The following is a 19,185-nucleotide window of genomic DNA, read 5'->3' on the forward strand; positions in this document are numbered from 1 at the left end:
AAGAGGCACACAACACTCTTAAACCCTCTGGCATACCGACTGCATAGCATTCCAGATAACACAACACTACCATCTCAGCAAAGGGATGTGGGTGGCGCTGTGGGTTAAACCACAGAGCCTAGGACTTGCCGATCAGAAGGTCGGCTTTTCGAATCCCCGTGACGGGGTGAGTTCCCGTTGCTCGGTCCCAGCTCCTGCCAACCTAGCAGTTCGAAAGCACGTCAAAGTGCAAGTAGATAAATAGGTACTGCTCCGGCAGGAATGTAAATGGCATTTCCGTGTGCTGCTCTGGTTCGCCAGAAGCGGCTTAGTCATGTTGGCCACATGACATACACCGGCTCCCTCGGCCAATAAAGAGAGATGAGTGCTGCAACCCCAGAGTCGGTCACGACTGGACCTAATGGTCAGGGGTCCCTTTACCTTTACCTTACCGTCTCAGCAGATACATCAAATAATAATCAACGTGCTACCAGACAGTCAGTACCTTTATAATGGTCATCAGAACAAGCTAATGTTAAAACACAGAGCACAAATTATTATCAACTGTTGCTATTAAACATTAGATTTGTATACCGCCCTTCATCTGAATGCTCACATCATAAAAATACAAAATGAGAACGCAAACTACATAATGAAGCAAAAACAAACCATTAACACCACTCCCACAGACACAATTAAAAGTCCATGGATGGTTTAATCAGCCAAAGGCCTGGTTATAGAGAAACATTTCCACCAGGTGCCTAAAGATATGTAGTGAAAGTGTCAGGCATGCCGCCCCGGGGAGAGCATTCCACGAGTGGGGAGTCACCACAGAAAAGGCCCGTTCTCGTGTTGCCATCTCGTGTGGCGGAGGCCCACAAAGAAAGGCCTCAGATGGTATCACAGGGACCGGGTCAGTGAATACGGGGAGAGGTGGTCCTTAAAGTATTGCAGTCTGGAGTCATTTAAGGCTTTGTAGGTCAAAACTAGCACTTTTAAATTGGGCCCAGAAACTAATCATGCACAAATGATAAAATTTCTCCAATTTAGTTAATATTCAATGTGCTACTACCTAGGACCTCCCTCCCCCAATAGCTGTGTGCCAGTGGACGTGGACGATGTAAATTAAAGCTACAAAGGCAACAGAGTGCCTGGGTCAGAGAGAGGGATCAGCCATCAGTGGCCTTTTCACTGAAATTTTTCTCTCCAGCAAAAACAGAAGGTGAGGGTAATCAGTGATCTCTTTGTTGGTCACCAAGGAAAACTGGAAAATACAGCTAAAAGGGAGAAGGGTGGGGGAGAGAACGGTGTTTACAAATTAACTTTTATTCAGAGCAGGCCTACTGAAATTAATGCACCGAAGTTAGCCATGGCAATTAAATGAAACGAGTCTAGTCTGAGTAAACATTAGCTGAATACAACGCCAGGCTTCATGCCACGATGGAATCTGAGTTGAGCAATATATGGGCCTTCTGGCCTAAACCTGAAAAGGGACCCCCATGTAAAGAACTGTCAGAAGACCCCTATTCAGCCTTATCCTGAACCCTCCAGACAAAGAGACCCGACACTGTCCTGTTTCCTAGGCATTTCTGTCTGTTTATGGCCACCCTTCCCAAGCTGTTGCTCTCCAGATGTTCAGGACGCCCATTTCCACTGTCTACGACCACCAGCTGTGCTGGATGGGAATTGTGGGACTTTGGGTTCAAAACATCTGGCGCAAAATGAGCTGGGGAAGGTGGATTTAAGGCATGCTTAATTCCAAGGCAAGACACAAATGAGGAAGCTTTCTTCTATGTTTAACCCCATTCATTATTATGTAAGTGAAATAGTTTCAAGCTGGCCTGTATATCTTATTACAGAGCACTGCACTAAGCTTATTTTAATGCTTCGAGGCATTTTTAATGTAATTTTTGGGAATATTGTTAACATAATATTACAACGTTGCTGGTAGTTTTTAAATTAGCAGTTGCAAGCTGACCTAGACTCTTGAATGTGAGCAGGGTAGAAATGATCTGGAATGAAGAAAGATAACCCTACCTTCATTTTATTACGCCTCGAGGACACAGGCAGAGGCATTTTCAATTCTTCTTTGAGAGACTTCTAAACAGTTAATTTCCTAATTTCTAAACCATTTAAATCCCTGTGTTAAATATTTAAATATCCATAAGCACATTTTATCATTCCCCCGAAGCCCACCCCTAATTGATATTTTCTCTAGGCAATAAACCTATCCTCACAGGATTTCAGGCTAACAATTTATTTTTCTAGATCCTTTAGAATCCTCTGAACTTTGTGTCCAGCTTGTTAATATCGCTTTTGGGTTGTTGTTGTTGTTGTTGTTGTTGTTTAGTCGTTTAGTTGTGTCCGGCTCTTCATGACCCTATGGACCAGAGCACGCCAGGCACTCCTGTCTTCCACTGTCTCCCGCAGTTTAGTAAAACTTATGCTGGTAGCTTAGAGAACACTGTCCAACCATCTCGTCCTCTGCTGTCCCCTTCTCCTTGTGCCCTCCATCTTTCCCAACATCAGGGTCTTTTCCAGGGAGTCTTCTCTTCTCATGAGGTGGCCAAAGTATTGGAGCCTCAGCTTCACGATCTGTCCTTCCAGTGAGCACTCAGGGCTGATTTTCTTCAGAATGGATAGGTTTGATCTTCTTGCAATCCATGGGACTCTCAAGCGTCTCCTCCAGCACCATAATTTTGGGTAGCAACTTCCAAAAATGAGAGCCAGTGTGGTGTAGTGGTTAGGGTGTTGGCCCGGGATGTGGGAATCCAGGGTTCAAATTCCCACTCTAGAATGAAGCTCACTGAGTGAACTTGGCCCAGTCACTGCTTCTCAGCCTAATCAACCTCCTCTTCCTGTTCCATCACAAGCAATCTGAGGTCTTGCCTATCTTTGCTCCACCCTCTTCATACCTCTCCTGGTCCTGGGAGACCGGGGTGGTGGTGGCGCTTGTTGCAGCAGGAAGGGGAGACAGCCTGGCTTCCTCACCAGCTCAACTCAGCTCTGCCTCTTGCCTCCCTCTCCTGTCAAGCCTCTTCTTTTGCCTCTGGTTCTGGACTGTTCTCTGCCACAGCCTCTTCCTGCTCACTAAGGCCTGTTACCGCTTCAGCAGGAGTAAGCTAGGCTACAGTCCTTTCCTGGGCACCTAGTTTTCCATGGGCAAGGAACAGCAGTTCGATCATGCCACCTCCCCCTTGCCATCAGAAGTGGAACGGTTCAGGAAAGATTTTACCATGTGATCCCTCGCTCACGTAGTTCAGGTCTTCGACGCAGGAAGTTCAGCTAACTTTCTTGCTCGAGATTCTTTGCCACAGTTCAGCTGAGGTTCCCAGCGCAAGTGTATAAGCGAACAGAATCAAGACAAGGTTTAATTTCCTCCTGCGGCAATATGCAATTAAAAAAAAAGGAGCAAGGAGGGAGTGTCTGAGGGGGAGTTGCAGAGGCAGCGATATGAAGCTTCCCGACAGGTTGTCAAAGAGTCCGTGGCTCTAGAAGATTGTATCATCTCCTGTGTTTCTGCTGAGATTTAAGTTTCTCTCTCTTCAGTATTTCCCCATATTCTTTAAAAATTAAAAATAAACCCCCCATTGCACCAACTTCCCTACCCCCCCCCCGGCATGGCCATTAAGAGGAGACTGGAAGTTATTGGCTTCCATTTTTGTTTATCCACAGTTTAGTGTTAGGTCCAAACTCCTAAACTGTGGTTCATCTGAACTATGGCTTCCTGAAACAAGCCAGTTCAGCTAAGTAGTTGCACATAGTTTCCACACATCAACTTGCAGAGAAAGCCAGAAATGTGAAGTTGCATAGAGGCTGCAAAAAGGAGAAAGGCACCAATCTGGGTATTTGGCAGCAATATTTCACCCCCAAAGGAAGATGTGAAGTACACCTGTTCTTCACTCCCCAATCCAGCACCTTCTCCTGCCTCTGGCTCTCATCTCCTGGTTGTTACAAGTTTCCCTATTTCGCCAATCCCTTCTTCCAAGTCAGCCTCCAACCCCCATTTCTCCTGGTGCCCAGAATCCAGCCACCCCTCCCCAGCGTCCAGCCAACCCCTGATAATGCCCCATTCTGTTCTTCATCTCTCCCCTCTCTGCTGATGATGCCATGCTGCTCCCTGGCCTTTCCTAAAGATGCCATAGTAGGGAAAATCAGTGGCATGATTAGAAATAAAACTCTCCGGATGTCATAATGCCATTAACACAAATCTATGGCGAGACTGCACTGGGAATGACTGTGTAGAGAGTTCTGGTCACCTCACCTCTAGAAGAATACTGCAGAGTTGGGAAAGGTTCAAGAAAGGGAACCAAAATGATCAAAGGAATGGAGCAACCCCCCCCCCTTTGGGGAACGGCTGCAGCGTTGGGGACGTTTTACTTTAGAACAGTGTCTCCCAAACTTAGGCCTTCAGCTGTTTTCGGACTACCATCACCCCTGACTTGCTAGCTAGGGATGATGGGAATTGTAGTCCAACAACAGCTGGAAACCAAAGTTTGGGAAACACTGGTTTGGGAAACACTGGTTTAGAGGAAAGGCAAGGTGGCGTGTTAGAAGTTCATGACCCTCAGGGTCCCCTTTCAACTCAACTCTATTAATAGTGAACTAACGGTACCAAGGGATGCGGGTGGCGCCGTGGGTTAAACCACAGAGCCTAGGACTTGCTAATCAGAAGGTCGATGGTTCGAATCCCCGCGACGGGGTGAGCTCCCGTTGCTCAGTCCCTGCTCCTGCCAACCTAGCAGTTCGAAAGCATGAAGTGCAAGTAAATAGGTACCGCTCCGGCGGGAAGGTAAACGGCGTTTCCGTGTGCTGCTCTGGTTCGCCAGAAGTGGCATAGTCATGCTGGCCACATGACCCGGAAGCTGTACGCTGGCTCCCTCAGCCAATAAAGCGAGATGAGCGCCGCAACCCCAGAGTCGGCCACGACTGGACCTGATGGTCAGGGGTCCCTTTACCTTTTAACTGTACCAAACTTGTTAGTATATGGTCACATACATACACACACACACACACACACAGCCTTTACTTCCATTTTTGGACCACCACATGCATCTGCAATCAGTTTCAAGATTGCTGTTACAATGCTGAGAGAGGTGGGGAGCTTATTCCACATTACAACTCAGAGGTGGACTATAAATGTACACGGCGGGGACTCTTTTCAGGGGCCGCACTGGAAAAGACCCAAAACATTGCCACTTCGCCAACCTGAGAACAATCTCCTGATACAAAAGCCATGCTTGCGGCTGAATTGAGATGTTACACCTGCATTGGATAAACCAACAATCCCACTCCCACCCCCACCCCATGAACAGACAACAGAAAAACTACAGCCTACTCGCCTCCCGAGCTTAATTGATGCTACTGGGCATCTCTATATCTGGAAACCGCTCCGTATATTTTAGTTAAGTATAGAGGACCAGCCCCAGTTGCTCAACAAGCCATAATCAGCATGTTGAGGAGTTTCCAGTTGTGCCTGGGCTTTTCTTCCTCTTTTTTGGGAATCCTGCATTTCCACGCAACAGCTGCATGATAGAAACAATATAGAGAATGCTGTGAATAAACAAGGGGGGTTTTTTGAAAAAGAAAAGAAACTGTTTCAAGGGTTGGCAGAGCAGCTCTGCATTAAATGATAAATGTAGCTTTTTGGAAACCCAAGGTGCTGCACAAACAGAACGTCTCGTTACGGCACCAGCCGAGCTGCTAAGTTATTGCTCAGAAAATACCAAGGCCTCTTAGCAAGAGAGGCAGAAGGGCCACAGCTCAGTGACAGAGCAGGTGCTTCTGAAGGCACAAAATCCCAGGCCAAATCCCTGGTATTTCCGGTTAAAACCTTCCAGGCAGCAGGCAATGGGAAAGACTCTCTGCCTAGACCCTGGGGACACACACACAACACTCAGTTGCATCGCTCAGTGCAGAAGACATGCTCCACATGCAGAAGTATCCCAAATCAGATCCAGTGCACATCATCGTAGGTGAGAGATGGTGAGAAAGGTATTTCTCTGCTGCAGACTTGTTGTTGTTTAGTCGTTTAGTCGTGTCCGACTCTTCGTGACCCCATGGACCAGAGAACGCCAGGCACTCCTGTCCTCCACTGCCCCCCGCAGCTTGGTCAGACTCATGCTGGTAACCTCGAAAACACTATCCAACCATCTCGTCCTCTGTCGCCCCCTTCTCCTTGTGCCCTCCATCTTTCCCAACATCAGGGTCTTCTCCAGGGAGTCTTCTCTTCTCATGAGGTGGCCAAAGTACTGGAGCCTCAGCTTCACAATCTGTCCTTCCAGGGAGCACTCAGGGCTGATTTCCTTCAGAATGGAGAGGTTTGATCTTCTTGCAGTCCATGGGACTCTCAAGAGTCTCCTCCAGCACCATAATTCAAAAGCATCAATTCTTCGGCGATCAGCCTTCTTTATGGTCCAGCTGATTTTTACCCATACTGATGAGTCCTCTAGAGCTTTAAACGTGACGCATTCGAAGAGATGGTTTGCAGTCCTCCTTTGAGGACTTTCCCTGAAGTTTCGATTTGTATGCCGCCAGCCGTGCCAAATAATAAATTAGCTTGGAGAGTTTCTATACAGTGAAGTTGCTACATCCCTTTTCCTCCACATCGCCTGTTGACAACATTAAAATTTTAACTAAGAGAGTAATTATACAGTCTGGGTCCCTCAAGGAAAAGCCAATCCAACCATAACTGGTAAGGCACAAACAACTCATTTTAATGTGCATCCAACGAAAATTCAGCTTCTGGGCATTAATAATAAAAGGCACCCCATACATGATGTTTCACTGTAAGCTTTTTCTCACATGCAGAAAATTAAGCATGAGAATGCTTAACTCCTTCGCAACGGGAGTTTGCAAACTAATGCGTATTTTTTAAAATCTGAAATGCGGATAGCCAAGCACATGATCTACAGATGGTCAATTTGAAATCCGGGTGAGAGTCATGGCCTGGTTCACATGGCAAGCTAAGCCAAATTCACACTAAGTTTTGTGTGAATGTGCAAGCAGACAGGCAGGCTCCAGGACAGGAGAACAAGGCTGCTTGGCTCCTCTGTGCTTATTTTGAGCTCATGATTCACTGGTTCAGCTTACCCCAAACCTTGGACAAATCTTGGTTACAGCTTGTGGTTAGTCTGGAGAATGCTAAACCATGGCCCCATACTAAGCCAAACCATAGATTAATACAGTACAGCAGTTACGTACTCCATCTGCTCTGCTGAGAGACACCAGCTTTGTTTGTCTCCAGTGTGGTGTAGTGGTTAAGAGTGGTAGACTCGTAATCTGGTGAACCGGGTTCGATTCCCTGCTCCTCCACATGCAGCTGCTGGGTGACCTTGGCCCAGTCACACTTCTCTGAAGTCTCTCAGCCCCACTCACCTCACAGAGTGTTTGTTGTGAGGGAGGAAGGAAAGGAGAATGTTAGCCGCTTTGAGAATCCTTAGGGTAGTGATAAAGCAGGATATCAAATCCAAACTCTTCTTCTTCTTCTTCTTCTTCTTCTCCTTTCCCTACCCAACTTCCATTCTAGCTTGCCATTATGTTTAACTTTGAAGAAACGGTGTCTGAGCTTAACTCATTTTCTTCTTTCCTCCTCATCCCCTTTTTCCTTCTGTATTGTGGCTTTTAGCCTATGGGCAAGGGCTGTCATGTTATGTGCTGATCTTCAGCCACGTTTTCAGCTGAGGAACGCTTTAAAACCAACAAGATGTCTCGCCAGTTCTTGAGACTCTGCGAGGTTTCGTATAAACTTCAAGAAAGACCTCGTGACTCCTCTCGCACGTCTGGAACTGAGCATCTTGGTAGTAAAGGCCAGTGGTCAACTGACAAGTGCATTTGCAGACCCCTTGCTAAGACTTCAGTGAATTTAACTGAACTGTTGGTCACTCAGCTTTCCAAATACGCTTCACACGCTGCTGAAAACTTCTTCTTTTTTAAGTGTTAAAAGTTCCACTGCAACGTTTCCGCATCAGCTATTAAGCGCACCCCTATCAGAAATGCCCAAATCACAACCAGCCAAATCGCAAGTTGAATACATTTTTTAAAAGAATCAAAATATGGTATTGGAGGCTGTCGAAAGCATTCTGAGAGAAGTACAGGGAGAAGGAAGACGAGGGAACAGCTGAAAGAACTGCCAAGAGAATAGGTACAACCCTTAAGGTATCTTCAAGCTTTGGCCTAATACATTATCTTCTTTAAACAGCTTCTACGCAGGTCGACTTCTCTCTCCTGCAAGGCTAATATAAACACGGGAGGAGGGATCCAAATCCAAATTAAGTCCTGGGATAAGCCGCCCGAAGCAGTGTGCTCACAATCGCTAACGCTCCCAAAAGACAAAAGCATTATTCCTACACGTGCATCTATTGCATGAAATGTTAGAGGGAGCGTATCGTAAAGTCGAGCTAGCTAGCTTTTCTGCGGCAGCCGGCATTCCATGAGAAAGGCACTTAATAAATTGAAGAGAAAAACCAAGCTGGGCGTGGAGGCATCTCGGCTCTTGTGTGTTTAACTGACAACTTTTTAAAAACACTCATGGCACCTTAGGCTGCCATCCTAACTGGCCTGCAGCAGGAGGTCTAGGTGGAGTGGCATTGCCACTGTAGCATCCATCACCCTGCCAATTGTGCTGGCCAGAGACCGCCTCTCCTGGTACACCCCGCAGAGGACCTTAAGGTCCATGAATAATCATATTTTAGAGGTCCCGGGCCCTAAGGAAGTCAGATTATCCGCCACCAGGGCCAGGGCCTTTTCAGTGATGGCTCCGACCTGGTGGAATGCTCTGTCCCATGAGACCAGGGCCTACAGGATTTAACCTCCTTCCACAGGGCCTGTAAGACAGAGGTATTCCACCTGGCTTTCAATTTGAACTTGGCCTGATCTTTTTCCCCCCTTCCTTCCCTCCTTTCCCCCTTTTTATGAAGATTACCCGCTCTGGGATTCCACAGTTAATTCTCCCTTGGTCTCCTCGCTGGCCCAAATAGGACTAATTTAGCCAACTAGCCCTGGTGATCATCTAATGTTTATTTGAATGGATTTTTACCCCTAAATTGATTTTTGAATTCTGCATTTATTGTTATTCACGTTTTAAGCTGTATTTTATGCTGTTTTTTTTGTTGCATCAATTAAGTGTTTTAAATTTGTTGCCAGCCACCCTGAGCCTCGTTTTCTGAACCGGGAAGGGCGGGGTAGAAATAAAAATTTGAATTTGAATTTGAATAAGCTGGAAGGGACCCCAAGGGTCAGCCAGCCCAACCCAGGCAATGCAGGAATCTCAGCTAAAGCATCCATAACAGATGGCCATCCAACCTCTGCTTAAGAACCTCCAAGGAAGGAGAGTCCACCACCTCTCTTGGGAATCTGTTCCGCCGCTGAACAGCTCTTACTGTCAGAAAGTTTCCTCCCAAATGCTTAGTCGGAATCTCCTTTCTTGTAAGATGAGGTGGGGGCGGGTGTCTATAGGAAAATGCCCCTTTGCTGAGCCAGCTCCAAGGCTGGTGCAATAAAGAAGCCCAGATTGTCTGGCTCAGGACCCAGAGGATTGTGTGTCAGCACAGCTGCGCCCCCAAAATCTCTGCCAGTGCTAGTTTCCACTCACCTGCTGCTTTGGGCAGGTGCACTGGGCTGCTCACAAGCAGCGGTGGATCTCCAATGACAGCAAAAGCCAGCAGAACCAGCCAGGGCAACGCCTGTCAGTTTAATTTCTTGGTGCAGAAAGTATTGACCTGGTGTGTAGAGATCTTTCCTACTCTAATTAAATTCAAGAGGGTTCTGGAAGCTCCTCTGCGTGAAAGAAACAAGCTGAAGGCTCATGATGTTTGGGTTATTCCTTCAGAGAAGCTGAGTGCAGCTGGTTTAAACTGGTTCTTTCAGTCAAGGTCATGCTGACAATACAGTGGTACCTCAGGTTAAGTACTTAATTCGTTCCGGAGGTCCATTCTTAACCTGAAACTGTTCTTAACCTAAGGTACCACTTTAGCTAATGGGCCTCCTGCTGCCGCTGCGCTGCCGGAGCACGATTTCTGTTCTCATCCTGAAGCAAAGTTCTTAACCCAAGGTACTATTTCTGGGTTAGCAGAGTCTGTAACTTGAAGCGTATGTAACCCGAAGTGTATGTAACCCGAGGTACCACTGTAATAATAAGGCCAGAAGGAGCCTGGGTTTCATTTACTCTTTCTGTCTCTTTTCATTCTGGTATGGTGTTCTGTACATAGTCTGCTTATTAGACTTATTTTAAGTTACAGTGGTACCTTGGTTTATGAACATAATCTGTTCCAGAAGTCCGTTCTTAAAGCAAAGCATTCTAAAACCAAGGCACGCTTTCCCATAGCAGCGGGAGACTCAATTTACAAATGGAACACACTCAACAGGAAGTGGAACATGTTCTGCTTCCAGGGCAAAGTTCACAAACCAAAACACCTACTTCCAAGTTTGCAGCATTCTTAATCCAAATTGTTCATAAACTAAGCTGTTCTTAAACCAAGGTACCACTGCATCGTAAGTTTGAGCTAAGTCTGCTGCAACTGGATTTCTTATGGACAGTGCCAACCCTGAATGTATTGGATTTGTGACCATTATGCTCATTTGCCTTCAACAGCAGTAAAGCTCTACTGGATGAAATACAATTGCCTCTGGTCTATTTTTGGGGAATCCTGCAACGTGTTTAAGTTGTTACTAATTATTATTATTACTATTATTATTTATTTATTTATACCCCGCCCATCTGGCTGAGTCTCCCCAGCCACTCTGGGCGGCTCCCAATCAAGTGTTAAAAACAATACAGCATTAAATATTAAAAACTTCCCTAAACAGGGCTGCCTTCAGATGTCTTTTAAAGATAGGATAGCTGCTTATTTCCTTCACATCTGAAGGGAGGGTGTTCCACAGGGCGGGCACCACCACCGAGAAGGCCCTCTGCCTGGTTCCCTGTAACCTCACTTCTCGCAATGAGGGAACTGCCAGAAGGCCCTTGGCGCTGGATCTAAGTTTCCGGGGCTGAACAATGGGGGTAGAGACGCTCCTTCAGATATACAGAACCGAGGCCGTTTAGGGCTTTAAAGGTCAGCACCAACACTTTGAATTGTTACTCTGCTAACTATACATCAGAGTTCTGCTCTGGATCAATAATGAGTAGAATTTCAATGACACTTTCACCCCACCCAAATCCCCTCCAGCACGGTGAATCTGAATCATAAATTGCTCTGCCCGTTAATGACTAAAGGCTGTAGACCAGTAACTCAAAAGTCACAGTTTGGTTCTCTGCACAGTACCTATATGCCACCCCAGGTTTAAACTCAAGAGACTAGAGGTTTATAGGAGGTGCAACAGCTGAGACAACTAGATTTGTTGGCAGATCCCTATAGGGCAGTGTTTCCCAACCTTGGGCCTCCAGATGTTTTTGGCCTACAACTCCCATCATCCCTAGCTAGCAAGACCAGTGGTCAGGGATGATGGGAATTGTAGTTCAAAAACAGCTGGAGGCCCAAGGTTGGGAAACACTGCTCTAGGGTACAGAAGACCCTTCTCCGTAGAATCCTGCATAGATTCCAATTGAGGTTTGAATCAAGACTCCTTAAAAAAACAACACCAACCACTCTTTTTCCCAAGGATAACCTGCCAAAAGAAGCAGAAAGAAAGTGTACAATAGGGGAAAATGAGTGTGGAGTTCGGCATTGCTGAACTGCCATTAAAGGATAGGAATTTGCGCTGGAGAAAACAAAACCATGCAATTACGTTGTAAATTTCTGCTATTTCACACAGCGGAATGTCTGGCGAGAGACGGCATTAAAAAGCAGGCTCAAGAGATAAATACTGTGTAATCAAATGGTGGTTAAGTTGAATGTCGAATAATTAAAACTGCCCTTAATACAGCTGAGAGTCACAATGACTTCTTCGTCCTCAGCGGTGCGGAACATAATCTACAATTCTGAGAGATTTATAGCACCAAGCAAGAAAAGCAAACCAGGAAACTTGAAGTCCAAAGGGCTTTGGAGCCATGGGTTTTCAAACTGAGTATTGGGGGACTCTGGTGGTCTTCAGGCGCTTAGCCTCCTACTCTTGCAATTGTGGAAGTTTATGGCTTAGTGGCAGAGAAGATTATCCTGGATTTGGTCCAATATGACCTTTCACCAGCCAGCTAAAAGAGCCGAGAAACTCCTGGTTCTATGCATGGCACATCTTTTGCAAAAGGACACTTTTTCAGACCACAAATCGATCACCCTTGAAATATTCAGGGCAGAGGAAAGATAGAATGGATTCTTTCTTGTAGATACACGGCTGCCGGATTTGCCATAGATCAACAACAGTTTGACTTAAAAGAAGGGGTCATCTGCCACGGCAGACCTTGTGCTAATTATTAATTCCTCTCTCGCCTCACTTTCATGCTTGATCCAATTTGATTTAATATCTGCATGCCGCTTTCCCAACAACCAACGTGATCATGCTCCAGGGCAATTACTGCAGGAGGATGCCACCAGACCAGTCAATATGGAAGTCTTATTAGATACTGGAAAGATCAAGAACCCCTGCTTAGGTTAGGGGGTTTGTTCTGGGTTCATAGAATCGTGGAGTCGGATGGGACCATTAGGGTCATCTAGTCCAACCCCCCACCCCACCCCAAAAGGCAGGAATCTTTTGCCCCATGTGGGACTCAATCCCACAACGCTGAGATTAAGAGCCTCATGCTCTACCGACTGAGCTATCCCAGCGCCAGTGAGTTCCTGGTGAAGAGCACAATTCAAAGTGTTGGTGTTGACCTTTAAAGCCCTAAACGGCCTCGGCTCAGTATAATTGAAGGAGCATCTCCACCCCCATTGTTCTGCCCGGACACTGAGGTCCAGCGCCGAGGGCCTTCTGGTGGTTCCCTCATTGTGAGAAGCAAAGCTACAGGGAACCAGGCAGAGGGCCTTCTCGGTAGTGGCGCCCACCCTGTGGAACGCCCTCCCGTCAGATGTCAAAGAGATAAACAACTACCTGACATTCAGAAGACATCTGAAGGCAGCCCTGTTCAGGGAAGTTTTTAATATGTGACATTTTAGTGTATTTTTGGTCTTTGCTGGAAGCCGCCCAGAGTGGCTGGGGAAACTCAGCCAAATGGGCGGGGTACAAATAATGAATTATTATTATTATTATTATTATTATTATTATTATATTATTTGTCACATTACACATGCCATTTCCACGAACCATTCTCCAGCAAAGTAGTTTGCTTTCTTCTGTGTGCAGAAGGATGAGAGAGGTATGCTAAAACACTATACAGTGGTACCTCGGGTTAAGTACTTAATTTGTTCTGGAGGTCCATTCTTAACCTGAAACTGTTCTTGACCTGAGGTGCCACTTTAGCTAATGGGGCCTCCCGTTGCCGCCGTGCCGCCAGAGCACAATTTCTGTTCTCACCCTGAAGCAAAGTTCTTAACCCGAGGTAATATTTCTGGGTTAGCGGAGTCTGTAACCTGAAGCGTATGTAACCTGAAGCGTATGTAACCCGAGGTACCACTGTACCAGAGATGGGGAACCCCATGCCAAATGTGCCCTCCAGGCAATCTATCAGGCTCTCGGGACTCTATGCAGGCCAAACCCCTCACAGTGGCTTACTCTAGTTCCCCCCTGAGTGCTTTTGCCTGGGTTGAATGGCCCTTGCACTATTATAATGCTTCATGCTTACTTGGATAGAGAAAAGAGTGTGTGCATTGGCTGGGAAGCGGCCTACAATACAAAGGTAAGAGTCATCCACTTATGGCTCCGGACCCAGTGCGCAAGTCTTGTGAAGTATTGTGCATCTTTTCTGTCTCTCCTGAGCCACTGTAGTGCTCTGTATTCTGCTCTGGTCAGACCTCACCTGGAGTACTGTGTCCAGTTCTGGGCACCACAGTTCAAGAAGGACACTGACAAACTGGAAGGTGTCCAGAGGAGGGCAACCAAAATGGTCAAAGGCCTGGAAACGATGCCTTATGAGGAACGGCTAAGGGAGCTGGGCATGTTTAGCCTGGAGAAGAGGAGGTTAAGGGGTGATATGATAGCCATGTTCAAATATATAAAAGGATGTCACATGGAGGAGGGAGAAAGGTTGTTTTCTGCTGCTCCAGAGAAGCGGACACGGAGCAATGGTTCCAAACTACAAGAAAAAAGATTCCACCTAAACATTAGGAAGAACTTCCTGACAGTAAGAGCTGTTCGACAGTGGAATTTGCTGCCAAGGAGTGTGGTGGAGTCACCTTCTTTGGAGGTCTTTAAGCAGAGGCTTGACAGCCGTATGTCAGGAGTGCTCTGATGGCGTTTCCTGCTTGGCAGGGGGTTGGACTCGATGGCCCTTGTGGTCTCTTCCAACTCTATGATTCTATGATTCTATGATTCTGTCAATCCCGCTGGACCACGAGGTTCCAGCACAAATGGAAGAAGGAAACTCTTCAGCCAAAACAACCCTAATTTCACATGCCTCTTATAAAATCCAGTGTGCTGCCACATGACAAAAGCAGTGCTATGAAACTAGGAGATCCACAGGCAGTTTAAGGTCCAGTGCAGGCGGGGGGAAACTGTTTGGGGGCTGTGTGTGTCGTGTGTGAATAAAAGCTGGCTTTTACCACCCTCTGAAGACTCATGTGGACAACTCTCTTCAGCTGCAAGCCTTGGTTATTCTGCATATGCAAAGTATAAGAGCAAGCAATACTCAAGTTGACGAGGTTTTTATCTGCATAAGCACGGAGGACTAATCCACAGCCTTCTCGCATGCTAACCTAAGATAACCACCAATCCGAAGAAGAATTTGGCAGGGAGTCAGAAGAAACTAGAGTGCGGGAGAGAGGGAATAGAGGTATCTAAAGCAGGAAGAGATTAGAAAAATCAGATGGGGAAGGAGGGACACTGTCCAAGCCTCACAGGTGCTTTTCTAATCCAGCCAACTTCCAGAAGATTCTAGCTGGCTCAATACATTAAATCCATGAGACCGGACAAAAGACTGCCTTGTATCAAAATTGAAGGCCCTCATTGCCAACCATGGATGTTTTTCAGAACTCAACACCATTTATTCAGTGAGAGATTCACTAGCAACATGGGAAGCTGCCTCATTCCAAGTCAAAGCACTGGTCTATCTACCTCAAGTATTGTTTTCTGCAAGCAGCTCCCTTATGGTTTCAAGTCAGCTCAACTCAACTCAGTCTTACCTGGAGAGGTCAGGGTCTGAACCTGGGACCTTCTGAATGCAAGTGCCGCCACTGACCCGCCAAGCTGCAAATAAGTGCACTTGTCTGAAGTTATGCTTGAAAAGGCTCCTCCCTCTATCGCCACATCAATCCAGGGGTGTTTGCTCAGACTCAAGTTTGGCCAAGTGCCACAGCAATTATTCCCAAGCAAGGCTGCCCGGAACTGTAGCTTTTTGGAATTTTATTCTGCAGTATCCCTTACGTGAGGTATTATAATGCAAAGCCATCTCACCTAAAAACCTCTAGAAGCTTTCCTCTAGTTGCAAACAGGTAAGGGAGGCTCCAATTCTGAACGGTAGCATAGCAGGAGTAGAGAGTTAAAACCTTCGTTCCCCATCTCACAGACTAGATTTGTCTGGGGCTGGGGCTCAGTATACTGTAATAAATATAATAACAATAACAATAATAATAATTTATATATTACTATGCATATAATATTTATCCTATTTTTATTATTTTTAGTAATTTATTATTATTAATGATTAATTATGTTATTTATTATTTTTTATTATTATTCAAAGTATTGGTCTGACCTTTAAATCCTTAAACCGCCTTGGGCCGGTATACCTGAAGGAGCATCTCCACCCCCATCATGCTGTCCAGACACTGAGGTCCAGCTCCGAGGGTCTTGTGGCAAGAAGTGAGGTTACAGGGAACCAGACAGAGGGCCCTCTCAGTAGTGGCACCCGTCCTTTGGAACGCCCTCCCATCAGATGTCAAGGAAATAAACAACTACCTGACTTTTAGAAGACATCTGAAGGCAGCCCTGTTTAGGGAAGTTTTTAATGTCTGTGTTTTATCATGTTTTTAATATTCTGTTGGGAGCCACCCAGAGTGGCTGAGGAAACCCAGCCAGATGGACGGTGTATAAATTAACAACAACAACAACAACAACAACAACAACAACAACAACAACAACACATAGATTCCACCAAACTCTTTGAGAAAGTCTACATCTAGTTTCGTCTCAAGTTCTGACACAAAACAAATCTTTCACAAATTCTCTACCCACGCTGTAATTATTTAAGATCTGAAAGGTCTTTACACCTTTTCTGCTCAACGTTCTTTTCTTTAGGTCATTCATCTGTAAACGAAATGAATTCTATTTCTACTACAGATGCCAGCATAAAATGAGCCGTCAAAAATGAGCAGTTCCATTGACAGTTCCTAGTTGCCTCCCACTGTTGCACAGATGAATTAAGTTCTCTCAAGGACTTCAAACTGAAGCCTCAATGCATACCGGTTCCTATTTACTGGTACATTCATATCCCAAGCCTTTTAATAAATGAAACCTCAAGTTCGCCACTCCAGCAGTAAAAATAAAATAAAAATCCTGCCATAGCTCATAGTAAGATTTATAGGTTTAAGTACAGTGGTACCTCGGGTTAAGAACTTAATTCGTTCTGGTGGTCCGTTCTTAACCTGAGGTACCACTTTAGCTAATGGGGCCTCCCACTGCCGCCGCTGCATGATTTCTGTTCTCATCCTGAAGTAAATTTCTTAACCCGAGGTACTACTTCCAGGTTAGCGGAGTCTGTAACCTGAAGTGTCTGTAACCTGAGGTACCACTGTACAAGGGATGCCCAGACACCCATTTATATATGAAAAAACTTACTGATTAAAAGCAAATAAAATATCTGGTGCCTTCCAGATATTGCATTACAACTCTGTGTTGCATGGGGCTGATGTGAGTTCTTGTCCAAAATAAGCTGGAGGGCACCATGTTGGGGAATGAAGTCCTAATTTCCCATATTTTCTACCCTTCCACAAATGACAGGCACAAAGTGATTTCAGCATAAGTGTATATTCCCTGCCTTTAGTTTGCCTGAGACCATATTATACAGGATTTTAATAACCTCCCCTCCTCACATCCCTAACCAGCATTAACTGCTGGTTGCGCAGTTTGCTAATTAAAATACATGAACAGAACAAATAAAAATTTATGATAAAAATTCTGCCAAGGCAAAAGTAGCACTGAACAGCTTTCAAAACTTGATAAACCTGCACAATCGTGCTGCTTCCAAGGAATGCAAACTACTTTAGAATTCCCCTTTCCTCAGGCAACAATTCTTAAATAAAATTTCCTTATACGGACTCATTTCAATTAAAAAAAAAATCCCATGCCAATTTCTTTTAAATATGATTAGCAAAGTTTACATTTATGGGGAGAAAGTTACTACCCCCTCCCAACTTCCCAATAAGCAAAGCATGCATTTTTATTTTTTTTTAAAAAATTGCCTGCATCTTGAAGTTTCAAGTGCTGAGCTGTGTTGAAAGTATTTAGATTTTTAAAGAGAAAGAGAATTAAAGAACTTGGGCTGCACATTTAATATTAATTAAGGAAATAAAGGAGGTGGAGGGGGGAGAAGAGAGAGCAAGAATGCATATGTAGCGGAGTTGATTTGATGTAAAACAAATGTAAAGGGATGCAAATTTGGGGCACAAGAATTCATAATTTCATATATTCACTCAGGGGTCTAAACCGGGAGCATCTGACCGGGAAAGAGAGACCGGGGTGGGGGCAGGTCATAGTGCACAGTTTGATGAAAATGTTGACCCAGTGTGCAATGGCTATGCAAAAGGCAAAATCCATGCTATGGATCATTAGGAAATGGAATAAACAGAAAACTGCCCATATTGTATTAAAAGTAAAGGGACTCCTGACCATTAGGTCCAGTCGTGACAGACTCTGGGGTTGCGGGGCTCATCTCGCTTTATTGGCCAAGGGAGCCAGCGTACAGCTTCTGGGTCATGTGGCCAGCATGACTAAGCCGCTTCTGGAGAACCAGAGCAGCGCACGGAAACACCGTTTACCTTCCCGCCAGAGTGGTACCTATTTATCTACTTGCACTTCGTGCTTTCAAACTGCTAGGTTGGCAGGAGCAGGGACCGAGCAACAGGAGCTCACCCCGTCATGGGGATTCGAACCGCCGACCTTCTGATCGGCAAGTCCTAGGCTCTGTGGTTTAACCCACAGCGCCACCCGCACCCCACATTGCCATTATGCAAATCAATGGCGAGACCAGACTTGCAATACTGTGCACCATTCTGGGTATTAAAAAGGATATTGTGGACTTGGAAAAGGTGCAGGAAATCCAGTCAGTATTTGGGGTGTCTTAGCTTAGAGAAAAGGCATGTTAATTGCAGCTATGATCGAGATGTTTAAAATTATGCAAGGTGTGGGGGGAAAGGGAGGACGTGAAGGCTTTTCTCCCTGTCTCATAATACGTACAAGAACTCGGGAACAAACAATAAAGCTGAATGTCAGAAGATTAAGGACAAAAGTTTCTAGACGCAGCACATCGTTCAAGCACAGAATTTCTTCCAGTTGCATGCAATGATGGCCACTAACGTAGATGGCTTTAAAAGAGGGTTATTTATTTATTTCATAAAATGTATATACCCCTGGATTGTAAAAAAACAAACAAACCTCAAAAAAAAGGTTTATAAAGAGACAAAACCACAAAACCGTACAGTCGTACCTTGGAAGTCGAATGGAAATCCGTTCCGGAAGTCCGTTCGACTTCAAAAACATTCAAAAACCAAATCGCGACTTCTTCTTTTTTATGATATTTTATTAAATTTTAGCAAGAAAAAAGTTACAAAACGATAAACAAAAAACACAAGAAAAATACAAAAACCAAAATTTAACATAGAAAACAAGAAAAAGAAAGAAAAAAGAAAAATCCCTTTTTTCAATTTCTTACCGTTCATTTACTTATTTTCCTGACTTCCTCACACCTCCCTTTTTTGTATTCCATTTAAAAGTTGTTTCAGCAAATTCATACCCTCTTATTGTTTATCCTCCCATATTATCACTTCAAATTTTCATCTAATATCAATCCGTTCTTGCAAATTCTTATTTTACCTTATTACTAGAACCACTTCATTTCATTTCAACATTATTAACATTCAAAAATTTTACAGTTCAATTTACTGTTAATTTCTTTAACCTTATCTTACCTTCAAAACAATAAAATTTCAAAATTTAAACCATATTTTTAAACTTAACTCC

At 44.9% G+C, this 19,185-nt stretch overlaps 1 protein-coding gene across 4 annotated transcripts in view; it reads right to left on the reverse strand.

The window, feature by feature from the left end:
- SLC36A4 (solute carrier family 36 member 4) overlaps positions 1-19,185 on the reverse strand; it is a 101,305-nt gene that overhangs the window by 20,077 nt on the left and 62,043 nt on the right. Inside the window, exon 11 of one of the 4 annotated variants that reach the window (XR_013838252.1) lies at positions 6,411-6,590. The exons of the other annotated variants lie outside the window; for them this stretch is intronic. The gene's annotated coding sequence lies outside the window, so the exon portion shown is untranslated. The remainder of the gene's footprint in view (positions 1-6,410; positions 6,591-19,185) is intronic. 4 annotated transcript variants of the gene reach the window in all.

This window comes from Podarcis cretensis (genome assembly GCF_951804945.1).
Source record: "Podarcis cretensis genome assembly, chromosome: 4".
NCBI lineage: Eukaryota > Metazoa > Chordata > Lepidosauria > Squamata > Lacertidae > Podarcis > Podarcis cretensis.